This window comes from Podarcis liolepis (genome assembly GCF_965112155.1).
Source record: "Podarcis liolepis genome assembly, chromosome: 8".
NCBI lineage: Eukaryota > Metazoa > Chordata > Lepidosauria > Squamata > Lacertidae > Podarcis > Podarcis liolepis.
The window spans coordinates 36,998,835-37,019,718 of NC_139560.1; positions in this window are offsets into that span (position 1 = coordinate 36,998,835).

The window sequence follows — 20,884 nt, forward strand, 5'->3', positions numbered from 1 at the left end:
TCTTGATTATTAGTGTTCTCAATCTTGGAATGTGCCATTTCTTATCTTCGGGTGCTTTTGAGTTGTCTCCACATTTTATTTTCTGTGTGTTGAAAGAGGAAAGAAAGGTAACACATAGTTGTAGTACATTCATAGGATATATTGTTAATGCAGTCAGCCCAAAGGGTCTTTATTCCCTATAAAAACAGGGATAACAAAAGTCCCCTTTAGAGATTTTACAAATCTTGCTCTTCAGCCAAAATAAAAGGCTCTAAGAGCAGCATACATATCACTAAAAAAGGACAGTCTCTGCCCTCAGGCTTACAGAGGGGGAAAATGACACAAAAGGAAAACTGAATGGGAGGGAAGAGGAAATATTCATGTTTTTGAGAATTGTTGCAATTGCCGCCTGGGGTGGAAAAGTTCAAGAAGAGGAGGTCTCTCAGTTGTTTCAATGGAGTGACCCTGCATCCCTCCTCCATCGGTCTATTGTAGCCGGATGCAATGACTGCTGCCAATGACAGTGGAGAGAGGGAGAAGCCTGACTTCTTAGCAAAGTGGATGGTTGCCCCTGTGAATCCATTCTCTTCCTTTCTCTGTTACAGTTTATTGTAATATCTTCCACCAGGTGGGGCGTATCAAAGCAATTGGAGCAGCGTCTTCTGGAAGCCAGCTGAGAGAGGAGGAAGTTAATACGTCACCACTTGCCCTGTGTTGTGGCTAATGCTCACAACATGGTATGCCTTTCCCAGAGGACTGGAGCCATTAAAGCACCCCTAAAGGAAGGTATGCATGAAAACTGAATCCTAAAAAGGCTTGGTTCTGTGAGAAAATATGGGGAAATAGTCCAAGCCAAGATACAGTGCATGCACACCATTTGAACGGCAATGCCCATCAAATTTGGGGGGACCTGACCCCTTCAAATATTTTATTGGGGGGGCCAAAGGGACCCGAACTCCTAGGATTTCGCTCCTACGGTCCAAGCTAAATACAGTGGTACCTCACGTTAAGAACCTAATTCGTTCTGGAGGTCCGTCCTTAACCTTAAACTGTTCTTAACCTGAGGTACCACTTTAGCTAATGGGACCTCCGGCTGCCACTGCACCACCACCACGCAATTTCTGTTCTCATCCTGAAGCAAAGTTCTTAACCCAAGGTACTATTTCTGGGTTAGCGGAGTCTGTAACCTGAAGTGTCTGTAACCTGGGGTACCGCTGTATGCCATTTGTTTCAGCTGGGTAATAATATTCAGCAGAAATGTCCCTAATTACATATTTTGGCAGAGACCCTCATTTCATGTTCTTCTATCGGTCTCAAATGTATTGCTATCAGTTTCATTTATTGTCCCCCTATTCTTGAGCTATACAGTATAAATAACTATAATCTTGATATGCCTTCTAAATACTATTCGATATTTTATATGATCATATTTTGTCCTGTCTTATTTGTCTCTCTTTCAAGATAAACAATTCCAATTTTCCAATTTCTATTTGTTTGAGAGTTTCAATATATCCTTGATCTTTCTTATTGGCCTTGTTTGAAACCTCTTCAATTCTGCAATATCCTTTTTTGAGATGAGGTTACCAGTTCTGAAAGAAGTATTCCAGATGCGAATGATTGATTCGCAGAAATGACATTTTATTATATTTCCATTCTGTTCTTTGTTGCATTTTAACAAACTTGTTGCTTTCCCCCTCCACTTCCACACACACTAAACCTTTAGTGTTTATTAATTGTTATCATTATTATTATCATAGGATCCTCATATTAGCTGATTTTGCAAAAAGGCTATAAACGTTTGTCCCCTTTGAGTGGGATAGCAGGGGACCTTTCAATAGATATATATATCTACAGGTGTGGTAGGAGACCAGATGTATTACTTGTTGCTAAAGATAGGCAAATCTGACAGTTTCAGTTTCTCCCTTTTGCAATTATAAGTTCAGTTCCCCACATTTTCACACCAGTTTGTGATTTTTTTTAAGTCTTCATAAGAATTATTTGTTTAATGTTTCCTAATATATACATCCCTCTGCAATTCTGCCTAATATACACATTTTTGCAAACACGGTAATTTCGCCCAAATTGAATGCATTTTGGTATGTTGCTTTCACTAGTATATGCATTTTTATGCACATCCTATCCCAGTGTGTGCATTTTTGTATACATTACTTCACGTGAGAACTGCACAACAAAATTTAGAGTGTATGTGGTGTCCATAATATTTTCTCCAGATTGCAAATTTGCCCATAGGCCCAAGGATGTTGGCAACCCATGCCGCAAGTCATTTCATGTTTCATGATGATCAGATAATGCACAAAACCTCTCTTGCTGAAAATGTGTGTTATGATGTCAACTTACTCTGTATTCCATCCCTCTCTATGCCCCAGGGCATCAAACAGCTGTTATGTATATATATGTAGGCAGTGTGTGAGGGAAGATGAAGGGAGGAGGTTGCATATTCTCCTACCCTGATTTGAATGTGACTGCTACTTTGGTTTTTTCATCGTCTAATTATCAGAAATGATCACACAGAAAACAAGAACTGATAGCACATCTATAAACCAGGTGCTGCCACTTATCAGGTATAGAATCTACTTCTGCTTCCACACTAATGAAAAATGATTTCAAAAGGAATGAAGATCCTGTTTCAATAAAACCAAGGGAAAGATGTAACCCAAAAGCTGTCTGCAGACCTAGGAATAAGTGAAATGTTTTGACAGGGAAATATATGTGTTGGCAACAATGCTTGACTTGGATTTCAAAAGTAAAATTGAAACCATACTTCTAGAGGGTGCAGATGCTGACAACTGGAAGGATGTTCTGAAACAGAGAGTATATCAGAATATGCCATTCAATTTCTCCTCCTTGCAATCTGTTCATGAAAAAAAAACCCTAATATGTTCAGTGGGGAAAAAGCAAAGGGGATCCTAAACCTGAGTTTCTAACAAGTGAATTCAAAAAAATTAAAGGATTGAACAGATTGTTCACCTTCACTCAGTGCAAGTACCAGTGATGTCAAAAGCTCAGCAGGCGATCTAACTCCACATTAGTTACTATAAATTTTGAATTTCAACATTTTAAAAAAAGAAAATGTCTGTGGAAGCGTTTACTGTTGATTCTGAAACTGATTCAACAGTTGCAAAGACTTAAACTCTTAACATGTAATAATGGGCAGGCCGCAGGCCAGGCCAGGCCAGTTCTTCCTGTTATATACCTGCTGGGATTGACAAGGCACCTGACCCTCACCTGAATCTCATAGCTCTCCTGATGAGTGCTTTGGTCTGCCCACCAGATATCAAGCACTCTGCCTACTTAGCCTATACAGTGGTGCCTTGCAAGACGAAAAGAATCCGTTCTTTGATTCTCTTCGTCTATCGGTTTTTTCGTCTTGCAAAGCAAGCCCATTGACGGATTAGCGGATTAGTGCTATTAGTGGCTTTTAGCGGCTTATCTGCTGATCGGATCAGCTGATAAGCGGCTTAGCGGCTTAGAAAAAGGGGGGGAAGGGAAAAAACCCGCAGGAACTCACAAGACATTGTCATCTTGCGAAGCAAGCCCATAGGAAATTCGTTTTGCGAAGCACCTCCAAAACGGAAAACTCTTTCGTCTAGCGAGTTTTCCTTCTTGTGAGGCATTCGTCTTGCGGGGCACCACTGTACATAAATCCAGCACTGGGTCAAGGCGGTGGCCGCCCCTCTGCCACCACCATCGCTGCAGCATCAACGTCCCAAACGTGTACTGTAGTATTTATTTATTTAGCCACACGCCCGCCCCCCGGCCGACCAGATTGGTCAATCCAGGGAGTGACGCAGCTGGGGACTCCCTAATGGCACTGGGATTAGCTGTGGCCCTCCCCCCCCCCACCGTGCAGAGGGGCGAGCTTGTGACAAGCCCGTAAAAAGGAATTGGCTTTGGTGGGCAGGCGCTCAGGGGTCACAAGAGATAGCTTTTTCAAAATTGCCTGGGGGGCCGTTTGAAACCAGCCCGGGAGCCGCAAGAGCATCAGTCTTCCGATGGTGGACTGGAACCCACAAGTGGTGCATAAATGGAGTTACTGTGAGGTGTACCAGCAGCACTAGCACTGTGCAAACAGAAGGCTGAAAAAGGAGGAAGTGGGACCGCCAAATACATGTTTGAGCTAAAAACAGGTTCCAGGTTATACAAGCTGACATCTTATTCTTATCACAGAACTTCAGTTTAACAATAAGTCCCTCTTCTCAGGGAACTTTCATTGTAGCTTTCAGTAGACAGGTAATTTTCTATTATGAATGGGGTGCATGTTTAAGATCCAGCCTAAGAAGATGAAATTCAGCAGCTTAATCATTCATGATTAGGGTCCCTCTGAGCATGTACGTAGCACATTCTGTTTTAACCACCAACCCAAGCCACACATGTCTGGGGTTACTATGTAAGACTTCAGGGGTCAGAAGACAAAGGCTAACCATGTGTCTTACTTTGAAGAAGGAGGTCCTCTGTTTGAAGGTATCCTTTCTCTGAGGGCCTGTCTGTCCAAGTCTAGTTGAAAGATAAAGAATGAAAGGAGAACGGGGGCCTTGAAGCAGCCTATCTACTGTTACCACCTTGGCACATGAGCAGGGCTAAGCAAAATAAGCACATGATTAGGGCATCAAGGGAAAGGGGGCACCACTCAATTTTTCCTTTGCTGGATTTACCACAGACCATATGGTGCAGCTGAACCAGGTGCCACAAAAATGAAAAATAAAATAAAATACATACATATATTGCATACATTATATTCCATCTTATTGTAAGTTTTGTAAAAATTTCAATAAATAAAATTTTATTTTATGGTTTATTATTGTTTATATTTTAAAAGATATAAATGGGGGCACCAAAATATTCAAAGTGTTTAGGGCTTCTGGAGGTCTTAATCTGGCCCTGCACCTGAGCAGGCAGTGGTGACAGTTCTCCCTGCTTTGGTGAGGTGAATTGTATTTCTATTTAAATTATTATAGTTATTTTAAAACCTGAATCTTTATGTATAAATTAGAATATGCAAATTTTATGCAAATATATACTTTTCTCTCCTCTTTTTTTGTAAGTGGCAACACTGCAAAATTCTGAGAGGCCTGATATCTAGCTCCACTTTCAAATTAAGCTCTCAGCACCAGGACTGCAATGAATGTGTGTGTGTCTCTGTGTGTGTAGTTTTTGCTTGCTGTAGCAGCATTTCTGTTCCTATTTTGCTTCCTTCACGTCTCATAGTAATATTATATTTTCATCAGCACTCTACAAGCGTTAGTCGCCTTTCAGTATGCACACATAACTCCCCAAAATGTTGGCGTTATGAACATGTATTGAATAAAATAGCCCAGGGTGCATTAATCCTATCATGAATCCCAGATCTGACTCTGTGAAGGAAAGAATTACAGTATTTCAAAATGCCAGTTGCAACAATGCAATATAAGTTCACAGGCACATGCTTGCTAATAATGAATGGAAAGGTGCAAATATAATATTGGAGCAGCTTCCTGCAGAGAGAGATCATATATAATCATATATTGTCAACTCGCTTGATTGCATCCAGGATCGAAACCAACAAAGACAAAAGCTGAACAATGTTTTGTGTGCCTTCCTGAATTAAAATCCTGTGTGAGAGGAAGGATTTAATTGGTGATTACAGTGGAGAAATTAAGACAACTATTGTGCTTCAATTTGCATGATAAACAAATACCTTTGCCAATAGCTTCCAAAAAGGTAATCACATATTGAAAAAGACTTGCTTCTTAGCCTACATTAACATAAAAAGAAGCATTTAATAGTCTCATTAAAATCTCCTGCTACACTTTTACTTCTTGGACGCGGGTTTTTCTTTTTCTGTGCAGTCATAAACCCAAGTTGCTAATTATTCTGGTGTTGTTGTTGTTGTTTTAAAAAATCCACATTCCAGAGTCAATCATTAGTCAATGTATCAGCATCTTAGTCCATTGGCCAGTCTTTCTAATAGAAAAAAACCTCAATTGATTAGGTGCTAGGTCCCCCCACCCCATTTTAAATAGTTATTCTATTATAAATGGAGCCTAGACAAGTAAACATAATATTTGGTAATAGACTTCATAGCAACTGTCAAAATGACTTAGTGTTTTCCCAGTCTTGCATTCCTTCAAAATTAATAATACCTTGGTGCACTTTATAATACTATTAACGTTATAAAAGTTCTCTCTGTTTAATGACTGGATGTTTCATTATGTTTTATCATTCCAGTGACAGACTAAAAAAAAAATTCTAATCTATTTCTCTTTTGCCTCTTGATTGAAGGATTGTAAATATGCAATTAGCAGCTGGAGTAGAAGTAAAAGAAGTAAATGTCAATTGCCAAATAGTTATCCAGGAAAGAATGTCCCTGAATATTGCTTCAAGCTAGGGCAGAAAGACAAAAGCATCTTCCACAGAGTAGGAAGGCTGTAGAGTCATATACCATACGCAGGGTGATGCACCTTTGTGTGTTCAGACCCAGAGACCTCCCCCCTAAATAAAGACACATTTGACTCAAATTTTAGCTTTGGTTTTTGGCAGAATTTAGGCCACAACTTTATTGATTACAGAAAAGTGAGTGGTTGCATAGGCTTTGGTTCGACTAGCTCCCTGCACCCTTACAGGTAGCGCTGACCCAGAGCTCTATCATAGGTGAGCCAAGGGTGAACACCTTGTTAGTTTCTGTTCTTATCATTGAGCAGCTGCTTGGAGTCACAGGACTCTGTTTACATTCCTGAGATTCCATACTATTGGAGCCTCACGGGAAAGGAGATAGGATGTGACGTTAGTGGTTTCCTGTTTCCTTTGTTCCTTTGTTCAGTTGCTCTCTGCTTCCATAGAGAGAGGATGTGTTTTTCTTTGCTGACTGCGTAGCTTAGAAATAAAGCATAAGGGTAAAGGGGACCCCTGACCATTAGGTCCAGTCGTGACCGACTCTGGGGTTGCAGCGCTCATCTTGCTTTATTGGCCAAGGGAGCTGGCGTACAGCTTCCGGGTGATGTGGCCAGCATGACTAAGCCACTTCTGGCGAGCCAGAGCAGCACACGGAAACGCCGTTTACCTTCCCGCTGGAGTAGTACCTATTTATCTACTTGCACTTTGACGTGCTTTCAAACTGCTAGGTTGGCAGGAGCAGGGACCGAGCAACAGGAACTCACCCCGTCACGGGGATTCGAACCGCCGACCTTTTGATCGGCAAGTCCTAGGCTCTGTGGTTTAACCCACAGTGCCACATGTAGCCAAACCTCTGGTCTCTTCCCTGTGTTGGGAACTCTGCTGGATAGAATGTGCCTGAGGCATTATCAAAGGCTCAGGTCATTAAACACGTCAGAGGCAATTCTGAAGGCTCGGCTTGGAGGAAGATGAGGCTTTATCGGCTTGGCCGAGCAGAGATTCCGACACACCTGAGGTAGGTGGAAAGCCTGGGAATGGACTATGTCCACTCTCCAGATGCTCCCCTGGACTCAGGCACAGGCACAACCCCCTCTTGGGGGTTGACCAAACCAAGTTGAGTCCCTGGATTCCTCTAACGGAATACCCTTCACATAGGGATGGCGAGACCATTCTCTCATCCCTATCACCTGAACCAATGCCTATCCGCAACCTTACAAGTTGTGACGATTTGCTACACGGCAGGCGAAACCCAAATGGCAACAGCCAATCAGCCAAGTGGGGAAAATTCCTGCTGTGCCCCTGTCCCAACGACAGGCGACACATGATGGCATAGCAAGGTCAGTCGCAAAATGCCCTAAATATAGGGAGAAATGGGCGGGTGTTCTGATGCACGAGCTAAAAGAGGAAGCTCTGGGTCACATGCTTAGGTATATATAGGTCCCTCGGTTCGTTTAGACTGCACCCCATTGGCCAGATTAAACCCAGCAACGAGGGACCTACCAATTGGGTGTTGTGGCTGTCCCACATACCCACCCACAACCAGGAGGTCAGTCTCCAGGTCTCACCACAACACATGCCCTCTTTTAGGGAGGACATGATTTCTCAGTTTGAAGGCTGCGTTCTCAGATGGTCAACATATGGCAGGGGTGAGCAAAGTCCAGGGGTGCCGTCTCATGGGCGCTGAGCTATGTTGTCCCCGCAACATTTGGGGTAGAGGCCCAATGTTCCAGTCAGGGGGTGGAGGAGACCGAACGTGGAGCTGAGCTCAGTGTGGCTTCTGTGGCCAGTTGCTGCTGCTGCTGTGGAAGGAGTCTCTGGCTGCTGTCGTGCTTGTGATGTGATGTGCGCACATCATGTGGCATATGTGTGATGTCATGTGTGCATGCACAGCCACCGCCTCCGCAATCTGTGATGCAAGCTGGTATCTCTGGCAGAGGCACAGGCAAAGGTGGAGCAATTAATATATATTTCACACCAGCCTAGTTTCTGCACACACTTTTGCACCCCTCTCTATTCCCCATCCAGGCAACCAAGAGGCATTATATCAGTTTTCGAGGGTGCATTACAGCCAGGCAAAACCATCCATAGTGTGAAGCAGGGCTAGTGAGAGAGGTGGCCTGGAAAGAGGGAGTCTCTCCTGAGGGGAATTTCAGGGACCTGACGTTCTCCACCCAAGCAATATGCTTTTCCATCACAAATCAGGAGCAGCACTATCCGCTAATGCTCAGGGTATGTGGGGTGTGTGCATGTCCCCCCAAGTGTGCCCCCCAGTGCAATACCACAGTCCTCACCTTTGCCTGGGTGAAGAGTGGGCACCCTGCCCCTCCCCAGTGCATCAGTTGGTGGGCACCCGGTTTGTGCCACCCCCCAGATTCTACACCCAGGTCCATGCCCCCCCAGACCCCCCACCCTATGCCACTGCCACATATGACTAGTGAAGTCTTTCTGAAGCCAAGAGTTCCATACAAAACGCCCATCAGTGTGTCAGGACTTCTTGGATTATCTGAAATAAAGTCAAGCTACTCAACATTTCATATTCAATGTGCATTCAATTTGCATTTTTTCACACAACATTTATATCATTCATATCTTAAATTGCAAGTTACTTAAAGGAAATCCCTCCCTAACATTATCCTTTGAAGCTTAACTTTTTTATTACAAATTACAGATCATGCCAAGATCTTCTGTAGATGAAATAAATAGTTTATTTATGTGCCATTTTAGCAGTGCCCTGAGCATTAATTCTGCAATTCCACATAGGTGCAGAATGTTCTAATTACAGAATCCAGCTTCTGAAAAATCTCAGCTCTCTTAAACAAAAGGGACGCATTTCTTACCCATCTCACTGTGAAGATGGGCTTGAAGATGTGTAGTCACATTTCAGGAGCTCAAAGAGTTGTTAAATAAGCTTTCCCACTTTTGCTTCCCTTCAGTTCCATGTAGAGTTGCTTCTTTTCACCATTCCTAATGGAAGCAAAATAAGTGATGCAAAGCATTTAAAAATAGCAGAGGGCACAGAATACAAGAGACAAATGGCATAAGATGCCAAAAGACAGATGGCATGACAATGATATGCGAAGCTATTAGAAATCATACATAGAAGTAATGAAGTCATTGCATTCCTTTCAACATTTTGAAGTTGAGTTGCAGATTGGTGAGGTCCATTATGTACAGACAGATTGTGAAAACACTGCAGACACATCAAAGAAGTTCATTTTGGGAAGAGACCCCAAACTAACAATCAGCCACTTAATTATAGATCACTGTTAAAACTAGAGAAGAACTGTAGTTCATTTGATTTATTTCATATGATATTATATCCTATCATACTATCAGTTCTAAGATGTGAAACTATATTATATTACTCTATAGTAGTCCCCCTCTGGAGTTTGAGGAGCTTAAGATTTAAAAAAATATCATTTGGCTTCACTATCAATTCAGAAACATTCCTGGTTTTACAAACAAAAATTACTTAGGACTTTTTCTTTTTTAAAAGATGTGTAGTCTACCTGCTGTTGCTGTTGTTTTTAAAATAAATTGGCACTTGTCTAATGCCTGCATCTGTTTTCCTTTCACTATATGTGGTTCAGAATTAGAGTCAATATTTGTAGTCTTTCCTTGTACTGTTTTGCACCTCAAAATCATACATCTCATACTGGGGCAATGCTACATCTGACTGGGCCAACCTTTCCCAGCCTCACTGCCCCCATCACTATTGTGATCACCTAGCTGCTCACCTGTCCATGCTGATGACCAGCTAGGAATGAAGTAGGTGGTGATTGGAGCGTGCATGGCCAAGCTCCTTGGCCCGCTGTCTTAATTATGACAAGTCTGAATGTGTATACAGGGGAGGTGGCCCGGCAGTGCTGACAGGAATTCTGAAGAGCATGTCTGAAATCTCCATCCCAGCTGTATTACTTATGGCAACTTCCTGCTTCCTGTCAACTTCTTCCTTTCTCTACCCACTTTTTGAGAACTAGAGTCTCTGAAAGGTCCAACTCTCTGGCTTGGAAATGGTCGCTTCTCATGCACTGTTGGACTGGTGAGAGGAAGGCACTCAGTACTGCAGGCCCAGGGAAAGGCATCTGTGAGAGTACTGGCTCCACTTCTCTGCACCCTGTGGTGTAGAGGGAAGGGCAGTAGCTTGGTGACAGAACATCTGTTTTGCATGCAGCATGTCCCAGGTTCAAACCCCAGCATCTCCAGGTTGGGTTGTAAAAGAACCCTTGCTTGAAACCCTACAGAGCCACTCTCTGTCCTGTAGATAATGCTGGGGTGGATGGATCAAATGATCTCATTATAAAGCAGATTCCTTCGTTAGAAGTAGGTTCACTGGGCTGCCTGCTACCCTCAGATTCAGTTGTTCCTGATCACTTGGAGGGGGTTTATTTCTCAGGCACATAATTTCAGCATTTTATAGGACATCAGCTTTACCATGAGTGGTGCAAAATTCTGATTTCCTCCAAGCATAAGTGCTCCTGTCAACCTCTGGAGGTTCTCTAGTAAGTGCTTCTATACTCTGCTTGCTAGCAATGAATAATACTGCATCCCACAGGTTGACTTAACCATTATGTCCCGTATGGCTTGGATTTAGTTGGAATATGTTATTTGATAATCTATGATTCCACTCCATTGTAAATTAAATTTAAATGAAATACAGCTGCTCTGCATCTACATTAAATATAATTCAGCCACATCTGCCAGGGACTGTCAACATGTTAGTAGGTAGCAGCTGTGAAATATACATTTGTTTTTTGTTTTGTCCCCAATTGTTAGATATTCTTGGAGCTTATCTAAATTTTTGGGTGATAGGGAACATGGCTGTTTAAAGAGGGAAATGTGTGTGCATGGACACAGATGTGTGGTTAGGGAAAATTCAGTGTGAAGCACTGAAAGTATGAAAATGAATTATAACTCTGTGAGGGGAACAGGGATCTCTTAGCAGTTCTGTGAATCCTAAACAAACTACACTATTCAAGATTCTTGAAGGCGAGCCATGACTATTTAAAGCAGTATGCTGCTACTTTAAATGTATGCTGCAGATGGGGTCTAATTCAGACTCAGAACAGACCCATTGAAATCAATGGACTTGAGTAACCTAAGCCCATGCATTCCAATGGCTGTATTCTTAGTCAGATAAAACACCCCCTATTTTTTCAAAGCTATCATATTTCCATCCCTGAACACTTGTAGTAGACACTACTAACAATGTTTTGTTCTATACAGGTTTCAAAATTGGTAGGCCAAATTCAGCAGGTAAAATCCTTTTTTGAGCCAGACGGATGAAACCAGTTTTATAAACGACAAGCAGTTATTCAAGAAGTGATTGCTTCTATTCAGTTTTGCTGTGAAAGAGTACATAAGGAAGGTCATATATTTTCTAAGGCTGACGAGAAAAGTGATAAACTTACTTTATGTTACCTTTGTAGGCAAGTCAGTAATTATACAGTCACCAGTGGAAGTGGATGTACACAAAATTATTAGATGATGGGACTGAATGTGCACACAATCACATATTACTATTTCCCCTATGTCACATTCCACTCAGAGATGCCCTAGGAATAGGATAAACTTGGAGGAGGAGGAGGACATCCACATTCTACAATTTCAAGAAGCGGCACCTAAGGGCAAGACATGCCACTGGCGAAACCATTTAGCACAGAAGCTGCCGACACCTGCCCTGTGCTATGGATTGCAGCCTTCTCTTCCTGAGACAGATTTAGGCTATCTCCTGTGCATTCCCCCAGCCCTGAAAAATAAGTTCCCATCAATGTGCTCTAAATACCCCCAATAGCATGACATTTAGACACCACACCAGCAAAATTTTAAGTGAGGAGCTGAGTGGGATGGGAAAACAATGTGGCAAACCTTAGAGTAGGGGTAGTCAAGGTAGTACCGTTTAGATGCTGTGGATCACAACTCCTGTCATCCCTGACTATTGGCCATAATGGCTGAGGCTGATGGCAGTTGTAGCCCAAAGCATCTTGGCAAAATTGGCCACCCATGCCTTAGAGTGACTTCCTTTATGAAGAGCACTGAGGTACTCAAGGCACCAGGAGGGATTTGATAATATGGCTAAGAATCCAGTATGTGGATGTGAAAGTGTTTTCTTAAAAACAAACAAACAAACAAACAAACAAACAAACAAACAAACAAACAAAACCCATGGTGCCAGCAATTTCTGCAACTCCAGCTTCCTTCTGTTGTTTGGTCTTGAGCTCTCTCAATTTTCCTTCATGTGCAAAATCAGCAATGGCCCAAAATATACACATGCTCAGTTATGGCAGATTGCATATAAATATGCAAGAGGTGAAATGGCAAAGCTTTGGACTTCTTGGTATCACACAAGTGCAGCTGAGTGTTAACTGCTTAGATGTAGTAATGCAAAAGCAATGCAGATGTGATGGCGATTCAGAACGCTCCCATTTACTGGAATCCCACAAAGTAATGATGGTAGTATTGCTTGTTTCCCCGAAACACTTTGCTACCTTCATACTGTGAAATTGGTTCATTTTCTGTTGGAAACATGATGGCACTTCAGGCTGCAGTTTAATCTGCCCAGATAAAGCTTCACTCACACTGAAAGTATAGCAGTAGGGGAGTGCTAGTAACACACAGTCTCTGGAAGCTGGTGCTGGATATATAATTATTTACGATGAGTAAGCAATTTCCTTCAGGTCAGACAGGCATAACACTTCTTATGTTGCCAAAGATGAGCACAGTGATCTCTGTCATTAGGATGATAGGGCATTGCCCCTCTTCTTTAACTGAATTAATGGAATTATTTTAAGGAGGCGGGGAATGAAGTTAATATAACCCATTTTCATATATTTCTGTGAAGCTTTCAAAGGTGTGAAAAGAAGTGTTAGGATATAGGAAATTGAGGATATTTGCTGGTTGACTTAAATAAAGCATACTTAAATATAATGATTACTTTGAAAAAAGTATAAAGGTTTCTTCAAATGCCTGGGAATGCTTGACCAACTAGTTTAGGCTTAGTGTGATAGTCCTTGACCATTATTCACACATAAGGAATGGCAAATGGTTCACCTTGGGGGAATCCTGGAACTTAGCCAGTTAGCTTAATGTTTGTCCCAGTCCAACTGTAGGAAAGTATTGTTAAAGGTAAAATGAGCAAGCGTACAGAAGGCAAGCCTTGCTGACACAGAGCCAACATTGTTTCTGCAAGTCCTTTCTCAAGAACCTATTAGAGTTCTTTGAGGGTGTCAACAGGCATATAGACAGAAGTGATCTGGTGGATATTGTACTTGGTCTTTCAAAAAGCTTTCAACAAGGTTCCACACCAAAGACTCCTGGGTAAGCTTATCTGTCATGGAGCTTACCTGGATGGAGAAATGGTCAAAGCAGAGACCCCTGAGGATTGGTATTGGGACCTCTGTTTTTTTAACTTATTCATCAATGAACTCAAGTTAGGGGTGAGCAATGAGTTGACCATGCTGACTAATGATACTAAATTGTTGAGAGTTGTGAAAAGCTCCAAAAAGACCTTTGCAAACTATGGGACTGGGCAGTATAATGGCAAATGCAATTCAGTGCAAACAAGTGTAAAGTGATGCATGCCAAGGCAAAAATAAAATAAAATAAGCAAATCCCAATTTTAGATACATGTTTACGAGAGCTGGAACCCAACAACATTTGGAGGGCTATAGGAATTATACTTCTTTATGCTCAGTTCTTCTAAAGTACTCAAAAAGAGTCAGCATAAGCATTAATTTATCACCAGCAAGAAAAGCAGAACTCAAGGAACTGGTTGATGCTTCTTCAAGCTAGTGGAGGAATTGAACATATGTGCTCTATAAAGAAGAAGGAAAGCTCCACTACTCTATGAAAAGAGAGAGGCTCACAAAGTACTGATGTTTCAGGTAGAACAAATATAGTGGATTAATAGTAAATGGGACATTAGTATTTCATTTTGCCATGGGAAATCCTATGTAAACTTCCCATTAAAAGGAAAGTATGCTAAAAGGAGGACGAAGAAACAAAACTACATCTAATGTACTTATTGTTGTAAACATACATGCATTATGTTCAAACACTCTGTATAACTTACTTACTGCCACAGGCCAATTAGATCATCTCCAATTGCATGTGGAAAGAGCTCGAGCTAATCTAATTGCCCCAAGAATGGTCCATTTATTTCTGGTTTTCTGGTGTCTCTATAATGTTAGAAAATGATCACTAAATATGCCCTCCAGCATAAAGATTCCTTGCTCTCAAAAAGGCAAATTCAGAGCAGAGGGCCAAGGATTTTTCTGCAAATAGTCAGCTCTCGCTTTAAGTTCTCAGTCATCAACAGCTTAACATTCTGCAGACCTCTGCTAGTAAAGAGGGTGATGTTCACTCTAGGCAAAGCATAGTTCTAACATTCCATACAGTGAAGTATATTAATTACAGTGTTTACGATGATGTATTAAAATATTAGGACAGTTCATAATTTATTCATCTCTTTCAAACTTTTGGTGCGTAGCAATTATATTCCCAAAAGGCTTCCATCAGGCATTAGAAGTATTATTTCAAGCATTAACAGCACAATCCTATTTGAATTAACTGAGAAGTAAACCCCACTGTGCCAATGTGGCTTACTCCCTGGTAAGTGTGTTTAGAATTAAGAGTCCTGAGTTTTTGCCACTGATGGCCAGATCCTATTTTCTGCTTTGGATGACCAAGGCCATTAAAGTTCCAAACCAGGCCTGAAGCCAGATTTAAATGGGTCCAGATATTCCATTTTCTGCAGGTACAGTTGATGCTAATGAACCAGACACATGAGATGCCATGACACAAATGGAAAGGAGGGCAGAGGAAAGAAAGCAAATTCAGGCACTATTTCTTACATACTTACACAGTAGTTCTTTGACTTACAAGCTGGAATTAAAGTTCAGGGCGAAGTGGAGCCAAACGGTGCTGGTATTTCAGCAGAGCTGAAAGAGCAGCCCTGTAGCAATAAAACTTCTAGCACATTTGCAAAGCTAAGCAGGGTCTGGTATGGTTTCAGATTGGATGAGGAACCGGTCCCTCCCAACTCTTTGATTTTATGATTCTATTGCAGCCTGATGGAATAGCTATAGCTAAGATGGCAGTTTAGGGAGCCGGGAGCCTGGTGGAGTTACTTTCTCAACACAGCCCTTAGAATGGCCCTGCTTCCCTCCCCCACTGTTGTAGTCTGATTTAACCGTTCCTTCCATTTTCCAAACTAGTGATATGATCTAGAAAATCCAAAAAAAATTGCAATTGAACTTCTTTGGATATTTCCTTGCTAAAACAATGAAGAGATTTAGATCCATCAAGCTTAGAGTTGCCATATTTCAAAACGTGAAAAACCATACGGAAGAGTTGTTGAGCATTTTTTGCAAAATTGCAAAGAAATTGGGTGTTTTTTTAGCTATTCCTGAGGGAAATAAGGAAAAACAACACTGCCAACATCAGCTGCCAATTTCTGCCCAGACATTGCTTGCGACTGCAGTATTCTGGATATGTCCGGGAAATTCCAGACGTATGGGAACCCTAACCAAGCTATGCATATGTAAGCAGTGTTCTGCAGCTGCAGCTGTAACATTAAATGACTCCAATAAAATTATTCCTTCTCCCTGAAGCTAAACAAAATATTTTTGTTATCTGTTGCATCTCGTGTGAAATGTAATGATGAACTTACATTATATGTTAAGACCCTGCGTCCCAGTGCTAATTGAACAGTAAGCAAGGTCTAGCATGTATTACAAGGCAGTAAAATAAGCGTTCGGTCAAAAGAAAACCATAAACCGACTCTGCCATAAATCTTATGTGTGCTAAGTGGCAAGTAAAAATTCTACCCAAATCCAAATGGTAATAACGGGATTCCATTCAAGTCCATTTATCAACCTTATGGACAGATTAAAACTGTATTACATTGTGAAGCTTAACCCACTGATATTGGGAATTAAGGTTTTCTGAAGCAAAATAATACAGATTTGAAAGTCTTATTATACTGGTCAGCTCCAAGGAATTAATAGGAAAAGATGTGCTTTTAAAATTTAGTCCAGTGCATTTTATTTTTTTTAACCAAACTGGTTCATTCTGCAATTCTGTAAAATATATGTACTTGGTAGGGAAGCATCATAAACACTGTCTATTTTGAAACCCTCATGATGTATACAATTCAGAGCTAAGTATAATCTAAATATAAATGAGCCCTCCAATAAGTTGCCCCCCTTTCTCTAGTTTCTAATAGTGTAGTGCCTACTTATGACAAGTATAGGGAAAGGGTCCCATTAAGCCCAGAAAAGTATTCTTTATGTGAAAAGAGAGAAAGAAAAGCACACACCACACTTTTTCCTTTAAAAGATGCAATATTCATGTGGAAATGGCCTCAATTACTTTTTATGAATAGGGCCCTTGGTGACTAATTCTTTTCTGGGGAAGGTAACAGGCAAATGTTATCCAGATGCATTCCTCTGGAAGTATTCCCAGTTTCTGGAAGTGAAAACTACTGTACCTGTAGCACAATGCCAGGCAGTCAGTGAAACATAATATTGGCATAAATAGCGCAAAGCTCACCCCCTCCCAACCGCTACAACTGCTCAATGCCTTACAGATTGGTTTTAAGATTTGTTTTATTTATTTAGTTCCATTTTTATTCCAACCAAATGCAGAAGCATGGGTAACCCTTTAAAACCCAAAAAGCACAGAAACCCTTTCTGAAGTTCGACTGTTGTTTAGAACAGGTTTATTTAGAACAGTTGGGGCCATGGAAAATTAGAATGTGTACTTTGAATGCTTGAGTTTCCATTCCGGGCCTATGGGAAAGATGTGTGCTGTGAATTCATGGGTTTCCACTATGGGGAAAACAAACAACTTCTGATAACTGACAGCAGTAATGGCAAAGATCTGTTCAGCACCTTGTACTGAACATGCAAAACATGCTATTTCAACTGCATGCACATCCTATATCTGCACTGTGTATATATGAAGAACAAGATGAAACAATTTCATGTATATTTATTCCAACATGTTGGCAATTATATGAAATCTTTCAGTGATGCATCAGCAGAGCAGCTCCCAATGTTATTCTTTGTTGAATCCTATGCTGGATAAGAATCCAGAGATTTAGAAGTTGAGTATTGGTTCAAAAAGGAAGTCAGGAGGAGGACCAAGATCCAGTAAAGGAAGTGGAGAAAGGAAGCACACAGGGCAAGGCCTGATTCTACATACACTTTGCCAGGACCTCATCAGCTCCAAGAGGAAAGAAGCAGCTCTGTTTGCTGCCAGATCTTTTATTATTTATCATATTTTTCGTGTTGCCCTATAACATACATTATTTGGGTGACGGACAAGTGAAAATAGACAGTTTAAAATAAAATCACAATCTCAAATAATAATGCATGCTAAAGCCAAGTAAACGATATCTAGCACAATCCATCTCATCACAAGAAAAACATGAGATCTTGTGGAGCTAACAAATGAAGCTGTTTCAAGCCTTTCGCCTGCCAGGATGAAGATGGGGTGGGGTGAGACAGTGGCAAGCTCTGGGTCAGCGGGGGTCACCTCATCCCCCTCTCCATGACCATACTGTGGTTGCAACTGGGAAAGTGTCGCTCCACCACTCACACACCCCTTGTTGAATTTTACACCACACAGGATAAGGCTTTCAATGGAGGAAAAAAACCCCTCTCGTGAGACTCATCAAATGTAGTATAGATTCTTCTCCATATTGACACAGGAGCAATTCTTTCCACTGTTAATAAAGGGTTGTCGTGACCTAGCTAATGTGTTAGAGCATTTTTAAATTCATCAGAACAATTAACTTATTGGGAAAATTGATATAAAGTATCCAGGTTGTGTTTATGTAGCGGGTTACGGCAGAAGAGAAAGCTGTCAGGCCGTCCCCAATCATTATTGGTTCAATATGCACTTCTTGTTAAGAGGGCAGAGAGGAGCCTTCTGTAGGAAATATTATGAATATGTGGATCTCTGGCATCAACTAATATCAAATCTGCCTGGAAGAGAAAATGCTACTGACCTCCAGAGCTCTTAGGTGATCCTGATGCCCTTCCCAGGGACTCTCCCTTGGCCACTTGTTCCTTTATATGACCTGACATCATATGGAGCCAGTGTGGTGTAGTGGTTAGAGTGTTGGAGTAGGGCCTGGTGGACCAGAGTTCAAATCCACACTCAGCCATGAAGCTCACTGGGTGACCATGGGCCAATCACGCTCTCTCAGCTTAACCTACCTCACAGGGTTGCTGTAAGGATAAAACGGGGGGAAGGAGAACTTCACATGCCACTTTTGGATCCTTGGTGGGATATAAATGTAATAAATAAAATATAAATACAAGCATGGAGGGTGGTGGCTGGGGGAAAAACAGCTTTGCAGGCCAAATAATTTGGCCAGCAGGTGAGAAGTTCATCATGCCTGATGTATGGAAAAGCGCACATGCATGCGCACACATACACCCCCCCACACCAGTGTTTCCGCTGTCTGCGCTGCTCCTTCTGACATGCTTCTAAATCCCCCTTTTTTTATTTATGGCATGTCACCTGGCATCTTGCTTTCGAATGTTAGTATCACACCCATACTCATTTTTCAAAAGGCTTGAGGTGCGTTTTCACGTTCCTCTAAAATGTGTGCACCGATTGCCTGCTTGCTTTTCTCAGTCTGCCTAGCAGGGTGTAGCTGAGACATTTCGAAATGGGGAGGGATCAGCTCAACCATGTGATGAAATAGCCTCTCTCTGTCAAACACAGTTGGTTTCAGTTATGACTCAATAGGAAAAGACAAGCTCCTAAAGAAAGTTTCTACATTTTAGTGCTATTCATAAATATTTTAAGTCGCTTTTGCTTAATGCACAAAATGGGACACACACACACACACACACACACACACACACACACACCCCATAAAGAGGATTTGACCTTAAACCCTTAATTGACAAAGACTAGTTTAAATTCCCCGCAATAGCGAACTAATGCAGCACCATTATGAATCATAAGAAATCTTAGCATGATGCATTCCCATTGTCACTGAACTAGTTAAAGCTGCTGAGGCATGACTAAATTGTTGTGACATTTTCCCAGCCCTACTATTACCTGTCAGATGGGAGAAAAAATCAAGGCGTCAGGACAAGCTTCCATATTGATGTGCTTGCTGTTGATATTAATTGATGTAAAAGTATAAGCTTGTCCATCACCAGTAACAAGCACATCTGCTCATTGTAGGGGGGGGGAGGAGGGGGGATCTTCTCAACCTTCTGTTCCTCTTAGGCATCTTTGATTTTTTAAAAATAAATTAAGTCAATTCTATATATGGAAAGTATGGTGTCTATTGTGTTAAGTCTGTGTACTTCCTCACCCCATCAAATTTGCTGACAAAGTGAAATATGAAGTATTCTGTTATTTGTTCTCTTTGCTCACAATAGATGGAGTTATATAAAGTAGGACATGGCATTATAAAAGCTCGAAGAAGCAGAGTCTTTAATAGTCTTATATAACTACAAACAGCATGCATCTGGACTAATCCATCATATTCTTTACTGGTCTTTTTTGGGGGGTGGGAGGACAACCCTGATCTTTTGCACTTATCCTCTTCTTATTTTACATTTTTAAAAGTTTCCAGCAGCACTGAAGTCAAATTGTTTACAACAAAGCATCGCCTGCCAGTTATTTCCTAGACAGAATGCAAAGGGAATTTGTCCATTCCTGCAGTACGTTACAAGCTGTAAGAGAATAAGATCAACTCCAAAGCTCATCTTGTCTGCAAATGTGACAAAATTGCCTGGGCATGAAAAGCAGCACCTTTTCAGAAAATGTCATACCCACATCCTCTGTGCTCTTTGTTTTTCCTGTCTGTTACAAGGAGGCTAACAGCAATTTCAAAGTACTGTATAAACACTCTTGCTAAGCTCAGATTTGTACTGTTGGGATTTTAGTTTAATTAGGAATGTCATCATTTATACCAGATATAGGGCACAATGAGCTAAGCTTCATGTTTGCTCTTTTGTGTAATCATATTAATGAAGGAAACTGTTGCTTTCTTCTTTGCAGCCTATATTTAGCCTTTCTGCTGATGGAAATAATTGGGAGATGTCATGATGTATGTGAACTAGCTGTTGCAAAATAAACAATTTACGGAAAAGGCAAATTGAAAGGCTTTTGAGACAAAGCATTGCCTCTACATCATATTATGTAAGAAAACCTCCTCAAATGCTTACCCAGAAGCATCTTATATTTATACGGAATCTTCTGTGTATTAATGTTTTGGTTTTCAAGCACAACAGCCCCTTGATGTTAGACAAAGAGACATACCAACGAACTGAAATAAGCATAAATGCTGACAAAAGGTCTGTTGGTGCTAAATTAAAACTTGACAGAAAATACATTTGCTCACATCCACATCTCTATAAACTATTGACTTCTGTCATGGTCCCAAAGGGAAAATAGGAATTCTCCCAAGAATTTTCTGATAAATCTTGACAACAGATTTTATAAAAATGTCAAACGAAGAAGAGCTGATAAAGTCTTCTAA